The 12,255-nt window shown below is 35.8% G+C and overlaps 1 long non-coding RNA gene across 1 annotated transcript; it reads right to left on the bottom strand.

Annotated features, from left to right (window-relative positions):
- Positions 1–6,520: 6,520 nt before the first annotated feature.
- On the bottom strand, positions 6,521–9,593 carry LOC130429113 (uncharacterized). The gene is made up of 4 exons (XR_008907539.1): positions 9,511–9,593; positions 9,043–9,090; positions 7,887–8,225; positions 6,521–7,690 (listed from the first exon to the last, which is right to left on the bottom strand). It is a non-coding gene; the product is annotated as an uncharacterized LOC130429113 (long non-coding RNA).
- Positions 9,594–12,255: the final 2,662 nt, after the last annotated feature.

Raw genomic sequence — 12,255 nt, 5'->3', positions numbered from 1 at the left:
GATTTATTTATTTAGCTTTCTTTCGTTTTTGTGCAATGCTTTGATACGTGCGCTTCATTGCGTATAAATGATTTTACCGTTTGTAGCCACAAGGGGGAGGGCACAAGCTTGCGGGTGGTTTAAAAGTCGTAAAGTTTATAAAATTCAGCCTTAATACTTAACTGTGTCTGGGCTTCACTCAGACGTAACCCCTCGACTAAATGAAACATGAGAGTTCGAAACATAAAGTAGATTATTCTTATTATTGGTCAAATCAAATGTAGTGTTGTGTAAAACACTGCACAATGCCCGAGGTGTACGATCCTACAGCAGGAAACAGCGTTTTTACAGCCAGACATTTCAGTACAACCTTAACTGTAGGGAATATCTTTCTAACACGTGTTGAACAGAACTGTTTTCGTTTAATTCTGAACTATTTTGCAAGATGTAAACAACATTGTTATAAACTCGGTTATAGTAGACGTTTACCCATAACATATGCGTTGTGTGCGAATGGTGGTTTCCTTCCTTGTTCTGGGTAGGGATGGTGAGTCGACTCCAAGGTCGATTCGACTCTTAATGTCCCTTAATTCTCCTTAAATGACTCCTTTTCGACTCCGTAATCTTTAATGTTGTCATCGACTCAAATTGGTTAAATTGTCTTTGTTATTGCAATGAAAAACTGTTAAAAAACAATCGTGTCTAATGTAAAACTTATACCAACACTCTCTCTCTGACTGTACACGTTTACATCCCATCCAGAACACTGCGGTAATCAAAGGATTACTATAGTACTCTCAAAACAATGATAATGCGTTTCATCCAGCCTAAAAACGTACAAGATCAGCCACAGCAGGAAGTCACAAATCATATATTAAATTCTTGTTTAGGGGTTATTATTATTGCATAATTGTTGCTTTTAAAATGACATGTTGATATTTTTAAATAGGCTACTTCTTATTGTAAAGTGATCAACACAAGGCAATGAGCTACATTATGAAAATAACACAAGGTAGTTTTCTCCTTTTTTTTAAATGTGCCCATGGTGGATATATATATTTTCAATCGAAAATAAATAAATAAATGTTGTTATTTAGCGCGCATTTACGGCACCTCAATTCAAAACTATGAAACAAGGTGTCTTACAAAACATTTTCATTTGTGTAACTGCAACTCTCGATGCAATATAAAAATGATACAAATAGTTAAAGGAAACGAAATGTCTTAGCTTTACCATAAGCCTACAGCTACGGTTAGACCTGGGTCAAATGTCCTGTGCTGCGCGCGCTTGGAAAACCACATCGGACCCGAAAGGAGTAACTGGTCTGAAAGCACAAAAAACTCTCTGTGATGGTGTTCGTTGCACAAATGCATGTCTATTTGCTTGGGGCTTTGGTTGCCAGCCCAAAGTTCCCATACTTTGAAGTTATGAAGGCTTATTCCTAAGCCCGTTATGAATGGAAGTAAATGGAGTGGAAAGTGTCTCCAAAAGTGGGAGTCGAGAATCAGAGTCGACTCCAAAAAACTCGGAACCGAACAAGGCGTGCGAACACATCACGCTACTGACGTCTGCTGGTCAAAACATGTTAACGCATGCAAGGGAACAGCTCGACACAAGCACATCAGATCCCTGACGGGAAGGTTATCGTTGGTGATTGAAGTAACCCCTGAGCTACGCCGGTGTCGAGTTAATTTTCGTCAAAAACTATATATGACCTTATCAGGTCAATGTTTCATGAGCCTTATTCAAATTTTATGAGATTAGTAGCAACAAAGTTTGATTTCAATCATTGATTCCCCCCTGATTTAAATCGTGGACATGTTCTTCGGTCAATATTTAATTTATTCAATGTAAATCCCAGAAAATGACTTGAGCGGGGTTTTCACAGGCAGGATAAAGTTAATATAGCAAGTAACGTTACGTTTAAAATAATATTTTGGGGAAAGTCGACTGTGATCAAATTCAGCCTAGACTGTGTATGGACTTCAGTTCTGTTTTTTTTAGCAAATATGTTAAACAAACAAAATTATGACGAAATAAAACATCATAGACAAGTTTTTATTTAAGTCCTCATTAATCATTATGCACAAACAATGAGAGTAACGTACATGACTGGTATTATAAACTGGTGTTCATGGGGTCTGTACTGTAGGTCTTCATCGCTCTTCACTCTTGTTGTGGCTAATCTGCCCTTCATTGCAGAAAGAAATCTCAGAGACAAGGGTTCCAGATGCCAAGAGTTTAACCTTCATTTGCCCGTGCAAGCAAAGTGAGACACTCAGAGTTCATCTGAAGATGCCCTTTCAAATACACATCTTTTATACATTATTCTAAAGTTATCATCACAGTTTAAACCAATCATGTTGGATCTGACATCATCTTCTACCAATCACAGTTCACATGTTATCACCTTTTTCTTTATCCATCCCTTTCTGAGTTGCTACCATTCTGAGTTGATACCACCCAAGCCCACATCCGCAACAGTTATATCCCAGGCTCTCTATATCAGGATTTAACCGTAACATAACCCTTCTAAGGTTCTTCAAAATAAGTTGTATACATCTCTTACGTAAGTCGATGAATACCAAGTTCTGTACCATATTTGTCTTTAATTACCAATTTGCCCATGGTTAGGTACATATTGTGCAACCCAAAAAGAAAATATTGTCCTTAACAACAATACTAAACACAGCAGTGTTTGTGACAATGTTCTCAACGTGTATGTGCTGTACATGCTGTTATGCCTATGCTCAAAGGTATTGCTGGTTAAGCAACCCATGAGGTTCACAGCCTTTTGATATATCAAGTTATATCAAAAGAAGTATATGGATATCTTAAATGTATTAGAAACTTAACACTGGAATAGAAGAATCCATAATGTAATAGAAAAATATTGAAAATGAAAAGTGTAATAGAAAGACCACAGAAAAACCATCATATAATCCCCCCTTTGAGGCTGAAAAGCCTCACAAACCACTCAAATGATATTCATAACTATAGGGAATGATACTCTAACAAAATATAACAAAAAAAACTGATAAAAAGTGCTCAAAAAGTGCATACATTTTAACATTCAGCCAATGATATAATAATACTTAGGTTATCGGCAAGCGATACATAAAAATCTTTCCATTAGCTGTAAATATTTCATGACATGATTATTTCTGTTTCTAACTCTCTAAGTACCATCGGGTCCTAGACCTTCCTTAGTCAACATTTTCATATGTTTGGTTATCCATGGTATGTTGTGACACAGCATACACTACCATTTGGCTCGGGACAGTGGCTGCAGCTGCCCGCTGAAATGACATCATTAGGCATGGCCCAATACATAATGTCAATAGTATAAATGCAATAATGTATGCCGCTAGCAACATTAAATTCTTCATATTGGGGAAAACATTTGCAATCCAGTTCCATTCCTTTATAGATGATGTGTCCATTCGCGTCGTTCTCTATAATATAGGTGCAACGTGTTTCGAAATTGTCAAATGCTGCTGCTGCTGCTACCCCTACCAGTCATTTCAATCACTGTCTCAGAGTTCTGATGAGGCCACCAGTCCTCTCCAGTGGTATTTTTGGGAAACTGGGCGAACACATATCAGTTCCTGTAGATTCTTGCCGTTTGGTTCGTCAGCCCCCACAGCATGTTCATTGCATAAGGATGTGGAGAACCAGGGTGGTCCATCCCTGTTTCTTAGGTAGAGCTGAATCCATCGCTGATCTATCGTTTTCTGAGAAGTGTTGATTCATTGCACAGGATTGAAGTGTCATTCAGAGCGTCAAAGTTCGTTGGCGGCAGCCGTCGTAACATCAAGCTCTATGGTTTCGTTCAGGGTAGTTGAATTCAGGGTAACATTGACCAGAATTTTGTTAGTTGTGTCTGGTTGCAGGATTAATAGCAGAACACTTAAAAACCTCAAAACTATGAGCATGCATGTTGTGATAAAAGGTCTTATTGTCTGTTCAAGCCATAATTGTTGTTCCATGATCACACAATGTCTTAATTTAAGTCAAATAGCCATGTACATTGACATTAATTCTATAAATAAAATCATAAATCAAAAACAAGTACTTCATATTTAAGATACAAAAACATTAAAGCTGCCTTACCAATTCTATGAAACTATCTATACTACCTCCCCATGTGAGAGCATACAATTATACGCTGCCTCCCTTACTATCCAAAAACAGAGCGAACAGCAAAATAAATGTATCAAAAGAAAATGACAACCCTTTCATATCCATTCTTGGTGTTAAAAATGTCCGAGATAAAGTTCATTAAATGACTGAACATTAAAAGTTGTGAAGGCTTATTCCTAAGCCCGTTGTGAATGGCAGTAAATGGAGTGGAAAGTGTCTCCAAAAGTGGGAGTCGAGAATCAGAGTCGACTCCAAAAAATATCGGAACCGAACAAAGCGTGCGAACACATCACGCTACTGACGTCTGCTGGTCAAAACATGTTAACGCATGCAAGGGAACAGCTCGACACAAGCACATCACAATTATTTTCACAAGACAATGTGAATTGATCCCTGTACGGTACAAAGTATTTACTTTAGCAGGAAGTAACCCTGGGAAAAGGCTCCAATGTACAATGCCAAATATATATTTCTGACGACGTGTACGCGTATAATTGATTTAAAAGTGATCTAATGATAATTTTTACAAAACACTGGATTGTGCCCGGGGTTCGATCCCTGACGGGAAGGTTATCGTTGGTGATTGAAGTAACCCCTGAGCTACGCCGGTGTCGAGCTAATTTTCGTCAAAAACTGTATATGACCTTATCAGGTCAATGTTTCATAAGCCTTATTCAAATTTTATGAGATTAGTAGCAACAAAGTTTGATTTCAATCATTGATTCCCCCCTGATTTAAATCGTGGACATGTTCTTCGGTCAATATTTAATTTATTCAATGTAAATCCCAGAAAATGACTTGAGCGGGGTTTTCACAGGCAGGATAAAGTTATTATAGCAAGTAACGTTACGTTTAAAATGATATTTTGGGGAAAGTCGACTGTGATCAAATTCAGCCTAGACTGTGTATGGACTTCAGTTCTGTTTTTTTTAGCAGATCGAGTACCCTTAGCTGAATGAAACAAACAATGTTTAAACATATCGTTTCAAAAGTATTTTGTTAGTGATCAAATGTATTATTTTATAAAACACAGACAATACCCGGGCTTCGATCCTATGTCAGGACATCAATTTGTATCAACATATTTAAATTACATAAGATTTGTCAAGTATAAAAATGTTTTGTAAGCAGTATCACACAGACACTTTGTCTTCTGTAGATAACCAGTTTTGTCTGCTTTTCCAGGTTATTTTTCTTCAAAGACGTTTCTAATTAAATGAATTGCATTCATTAAAAAATCTCTGATGATTGTTATACAGGTAAATCATAATTATACTATTATTTTGAGTTGTTCTTAAATTAAGTCTGGTTTTGAATTTATATTTGTTTGGATAACTGAACAACTGAATCCAGCCAAACCAGATCTTTACACTCTGGAAGAATATTTCAGTAGCACCTATAAAAAACCTATTTAAGTGATTTTCCAGTGGAAGTTAATAAGTAAATGATATTTATATAACACATTTAACAAATTTACAAAACAGACAACAATAAAATAAAATAAGTTTAAAATGCCAATGAGAAAAGGTAAGTTTTCATCCTCTCTTTAAAAACAATAATGGAAGTTTCACGATGGTAGTCAGGAAGGAGATGGTTCCACAAACAATGACAGAGAAAGTTCTGTCACTCTTAGATTTTAACCGAAACCAAGGGACAAATAACAAACCTTTGTCAGTGGATCTTAAAAGTCTGGAAGATGACAAAGGGATAAGAAAATGTTTCAAATAAGATGGTGCTTGATCATTAAAAACTTAAAAACATAACCACATAATTCTTGAACTGAACTTTAAGATGGGCCAAAAACTAAATGAAGCGAAGCTAAAACTGGGATGACATATTTCTTAGCCCGTGTCCACAGCCTTGCATCTGCATTTTGTACCAGCTTTGGCGTGAAAGCCACGACTCAGGGAAACCTGAGTACAACAAATGACATCTGTCTAAATGTGAGGTACAAAAGCAGGAATATCCTTCTCCAGATCATGAAAAGTTAAAACAACTTAAGTTTGCAATTGACCCGTCACAGAATAAAACGGTTCTTCTACAAAGCCTAGAAATGACATAAAAAGCTTGGTTAAATTCATTCACTTCAACGCATAACAATTCATTAAAAACATTACATAAAGCATTCTGATGCAATAAATCTTTTCCCACAATATTCATAAATTAGCTTATACTAATCTAGTTGATTATTCGTGTTAGTTCATTGATAAATGTTAACAAATATGACAGTTCATATTTTAAATGTTTTTTAAATATTTATTAAATCTGTTAAAATAAACCATTAAGATGAATAAATGCTATAGGAGTACTACCCATTGTTGGTTAACTAATGTCTAGAAATGGAACCTAGTTGTAAAGTGATATCAAAGCTGGTGAGCTGCATGTTGGCCTGTCACAAAATAAATCATAATGCATAGGCTATTGTTATCATAGGGCGTCGATTTGGAACGCTAAATGGTCCTTACCAATAATTCCAAACAAATAATGAATCTACACTTATGAAGTCTCTTATATCGGAGACTCGAGTTCGAGCTCCGCCGCTGACACAATTTAATTTAAAACTTAATTGTTCTAACTGTCAGTTGAATGTTTTTTGTCTTTCAGTTTTTATTCATTTAAGTGTGTTAATTGATTTATAATTTTCATTTCTTATAGCTAACAGTTCTGTTGATGTAAATTTAACTATGACAAGTCCCCCCACAAAGGTTTGGTTAGGGCTCCCAGACGTCTAGGGTCGGCACTGCACCCCTGCACGGACACTGTGGTTGGGAGCGAAAGCGGCAGGGCTGGACGATGTACGGGTTGAGGCTTGGGTGTGGTAGGAAATGTCAGAGCAGTCATCTTGTCTGAGGCATTTGGCACTGAACAGTCCACAGCGTCCACCTCGTCAGTGGCCTCTGAAGCGGAAAAGCAAAAGGCCTACATCACAAGGCTGCAACCACAACCGGGTAGAGCAGACTCCAGGGACGGGACTTCGGTAACAGACGCCTTCAGAACCACCGGGCTTGGGACCTTGGAGACAATTATTTTATGAATGAGAAAATCCATTGAAGGGAATGATGGTACTACCAGACCTCTAGAGGACGCTATGTGTCTATATGTGTGTTGCTATATTTTTCACATTTTTCACATTTATCACACTTGTCTTTATTTCATCATTCCACAGATTCAGGTTGCTGAACACATAACTGCTAGCTGATACAGAGGACCTGTAGCTGCTACTTTAGCATACTTTATAAAGTCTGCTGCAGTTATTCATTAAGAGAAGTGAGTGGTTGTTGCGGTTTAAGTCTTTGTTCTGCATTTTGAATCGTTGAATATATTTATATCTATTTGGGCCACAGAGAAAAAAGAAATCATTTTCAACATGCATTTCAACTGTAATCAACAGTTTTGTGGGTTTATGTGCTGTATGTATCTGTAACTCATCACCACGTTTTGAGTTGAACATGTCTGTTTACAAATAACTCTTCTGGAAGAAAACAATTGAAATAGACCACAGCAGCATTCCTGAGAGTCCATGTGGGAACAGCCCATCTGCACGGCAAATCTTCGGGTTTTCTGGAGCTAAAAATGTTTTAATCCGTTACAGAGTGGAAGAGAACCCACTGTGTTAGCCAAATAAACAGCATTCTATTACTGACTGCACACAATAAACATCATAGGCTATAAAATATCAGCATGCTCTTACTGACTGACAAAAAAAATACATTATAGGCTACAAAATATCAAGTCATCTGAAATGGAAGATTATAAAACAAACCTTTTCCAGAGTATCTCACTGTGATATTCTTCTCTTCTGTAGCTGTCATTCGTGATAGACTGCATGTGTAAATTCTGCTCTTGTTTTTATAAATCACTGTGTGATTTTTGATATTGAGTTGGCATTCAACTGAGGCATTTAAAAATAAAACAATGCTGGTTACCATTGTTTTGTCTGAGCTGCCAATTTGAGTTTTCATGCCATCGTCAACTTCAAAAATGTGACAATTAAAGGGTGGTGTCTTGTCACAAGCAGGGTAAAAGCACTTAAGTGTTAGGCTTTGGTCTGCATTTACACATGCTGTGAATTTTCCATAACGACGTTTTTCAGAATACACATCTAAAGAAGGAAATAAACAATAAAGAGTATTTTGGTTTACGATTAATTGCCTATTAATATCTAGTTTTAGTGCGATAGTCTTATATATGCTCACTCTTTAGTAAATAATATGAAGTATTTACAAAATGTTCACAATTTTGAAGTATATATTGTCTTGATTGAATAAATTATTTGTCATTAATACTTGTATTGTCAAAGCCTAAAAACAGACAATAAATCGCAAAAAGCTAATTATTTAAGGTCTTGCAGTGAAGATGCAGTAAGTTTGGAAACAAAACAAATCAACAGAAAAATATGAAGTTGAAACAATTCAAATGATGGAGAAATTTCCTTTGAATGTAGCAGTGAGTGCTGATCAAGGACAGTGGTTGTTAAATGCAGCAGATACTTGTTTTATAAGGATTCATAATAATTGCGATTAGATGATGATTTAATAATTGTAAAAGACCTAAGATTAACTTTTATTTGATAATGCTCGATTGGCAGCAAAATATTAGTGTTAAAATACAAAGTACAAGAAAATGGCAATTATTTCAGGACCTTGATCTCAAAGTCCTTTTATTTTTGAATGAATGAGATTTGAGAGCTATAGAGTAGGAGAACATTGTGAACATTTGAACTTTTCCCCGTCCTATTTTAACACAGAGTTCGTCTATCTTCAGATTACTTAAAATATAATGCGAGCATTGGATCTTCACAACCATTCTTTCCTAAAATATCTCTTTTTGGCCTTATGTAGCAGAGAAAGACTGAAGATTAAAGGAGAGCCTTTTCTGTCTAGTGTTGCTGTTGTGCATGGTGCCATCAAGTTTCTTACCTGAGAACAGGAGTACAGCAGTTAAAAATGCAATATTCCAATGGCCTTCTGTCGAATGAAAAACAAATTCCTCATCATTATTTTATTAATATTTTGAATTAAAAACCTGTTGCTGTATTCAATTTACGACAAAATATGGAGTACAAAGATGTTTTGCTTTACTTAGACAGGCTTTGAATCAAACACAAACACAAGAAATGTTTACATTTTAAGAAAAGTAGCTTTTCCCCATTTTGGAAATTTTTAAGGTTGAATGCACATTTGGGCTTTTACATCACAAATGATACCCACCCAATACATAACAACAGCTGGGACTTCAGATAGAGTTAAGCATTTTTATTTAATGTACTTGTAATGTTCAAACTCATGCAATTTTTTACATTACAAATAGTTTGATAATGTTACAATCTAAAAAAGAAGAAAAAGAAAACGTTCCAAAAACAGATTTCAACAATATCCAACGCTTACCTTTGATCATTGTTACTTGAATGTTGAAGTTTCGCAAATAGTCCTGCAGTCAGATATTCGAGACTAGTAAACATGTAACGTTGTGGACAGGTCGCAAATGATACTAATCGATGGTAATTTGATTTAATGGAGCTTGACGACACTCATGTAGGAAGAAGACAGGCGGGAGGCGGGCAATCAAAAATGCACTTTACTCTGTACAGTCTCAATGATGCGATTACCACATATGACAGAAACTATAGTGGAAAATAATATTCAGATAAGATACAGTAAGAGTACAAAAAGAAACAGTAAAGAATACCCATTAAATTGCTTTCTATCCTTTCATTGACATGGGTGATACTGTATTCTATCCTATCAAATATGTGACCTGGACAACAAAACCAGTCTTAAGTAGCACGGTAACGTTTTTAGTAATCGCCCAAAATACATTGTAGGGTTAAAATTACAGATTTTTCTTTTTTGCCATAAAACATAAGGATATTAAGTAAAGATCATGTTCCATGAAGATATTTCAGAAAAATCCATTTTTATGAAAAAACTTCTTTTTTCTGAGTGGATGGCCTGCTACAGTGACTCAGAATAACAACTTCAAAGGCGATTGTCTCAATATGTTTTCTTTTTGCACCCTCAGATTCCAGCTTTGTAAACAGTTGTTGTTCCGCCATAGAGTGTCCTATCCTAACAAACCATATATCAATAGAAGCTTTCAGCTTTCATATGATGTACAAATCTCGATTTCTAAAAATTGACCCTTAAGACTGGTATTGTCGTCCAGGGTCACATATATCCTTCGACTTTGCATCTTTATTCACAGCCTATTCATAAATAAATTTTCATTGGAAAGTGAAACACATGTATACATTTAATGCGTGATGTTACAGCACCTTGTTAAGGCAATTGATGGGGTGTCTTGTATAGCGTTCCTGTAGCTCAGAGGTAAGAGCATGGTGCTAACAATGCCGTGGTCGTGGGTTTGATCACACGGGATTGCACATACAAAATGTATAAGATCATGCAGTATAAGTTGTTTTGGAAAAAAGCCTCTGCCAGATGCATAGATGTAAATGTATTAACAAGGGGTGGCTCTTTATCAATACTTTCTAGCTGCCAATTTGCTTTCTCAATGTGCTGTAACATCATGCATTATAAATGTAATTGACCATTAGAGACCACTAAATGTTCCGGAAAACAACAAAGGCAATTTGTAGGATATTACGGTTTCCAAGAAATCACTTTATTGAGGACATTATCTAACATCTAAACATCTCATTCGAAGATTGTTGCTTACGAAACTGTCAGCAAATGAAGTCTTTGGGTTGGTGTCATCTTACTACAAGGGGCAACTAGGGGTATATATGTGACCATGAACAAGTGAACTAAAGACAGGTCATCCGAATGGTGCAGATGAGGATGACAATAATAAAGTAAATGAGAAAGAAAACGCATGAATAAATTGACAATCAACTGAAACCTAACCGTGATAATCATACATAAATATTCAGAACCAAAACCATTTGTCCAGCAGCTTGCCAATGTTTTAAAGGAAGAGATATGATTTTCAAAAGCTGAGAGTTTTTGGTCCAGTAATATTTCAGTTTTATCTGAAAAGAAGACACTGAGATGCAAAAGTGACACATCCTGTTGAATAGGCAGGAGAAATGAAACGCTTGGCGTTTCAAAAGCACAAAGTCGGAGAGAAATAGAATCCAGCACAAAAATCAAGTGCTCCATGAAGACTATGAAACGACACTCTAAACTGCACTTATAGGATATGTTGAAATAAATGTTGAGAAACACTGACCTGATTGATTTTAAACAGACTGCCCCATCCAATACAAATAAGTGGGTGTAAGTTAGCAACTTTGTAAACAGGGCCAACAGATCAGTGACTACAGTTGTTTTTGACTAAAGGTGAGGAAAATGTAGTTCAATGGCCAAAAATTCACATGAATGTTAAGCAAAATTTAACAGTTCTAAGTAGAAATATCTTGATGCTGATAAGATTATCAAGATAGAGGAATATTAATCAGCCTTGTATCTGAACCAGAAAATAGAAATGAATGACAAGGAGTGAAAATTTTGCTTTGCAAAGTGTCAGAGATAAAGTTATAAGTCATATTTTGTGTAAAGCTGTTGCACTGTACACTCAGCAAAATAATATTATGACACCCATTTCCACACATTTAATTTGTTTATCTTAAACTGGGTGAAATGTACAGACATTTAAATCTTAAGTTCATATACTTATTTTATCTATTTTCAGAAGAATGTAATTACTTTGTATTAAGCCCAAAAAAGTGGTTTCAGTGTAATACTTAACATAAAAAATAAACATATTTTTACCACGGTTAAAGTATGGTGCTAACAGAGAGCACCAGAGGGTTTGCTGCATTTGCAGAGTATTTACTCATTGAGTAAACATACATATAAGAATGGCATTAATGTGCTCGTCCCCAACTTAAATAAAATGTTTCCTCTTCACCACTATGGTAACCCCTCAAAAAATCTTCTGAATTTTGACATTACAGAACAGTTAACACACAAAAATACGATAGAACTTTAACAATTTTTAAATCTAAATCCAGTCAGCATGCTTTGAACTTAATCCGCAGTGTAGTTTCAGTTGGTCCATGAAAATGATTCATGTTGTCCCAACACAAATGGACTAAGTTATGTCAAAGAGTTGCCGATTTATGCCACTATTACACATTGAAACTGTGCTTGAACAAGAAACCAATACAA

Source organism: Triplophysa dalaica, chromosome 9 (assembly GCF_015846415.1).
Source record: "Triplophysa dalaica isolate WHDGS20190420 chromosome 9, ASM1584641v1, whole genome shotgun sequence".
NCBI classification, from domain to species: Eukaryota; Metazoa; Chordata; class Actinopteri; order Cypriniformes; family Nemacheilidae; genus Triplophysa; species Triplophysa dalaica.
The sequence above is the reverse complement of the archived record's forward strand: the minus strand, read 5'-3'. Positions and strand labels throughout refer to the sequence as shown.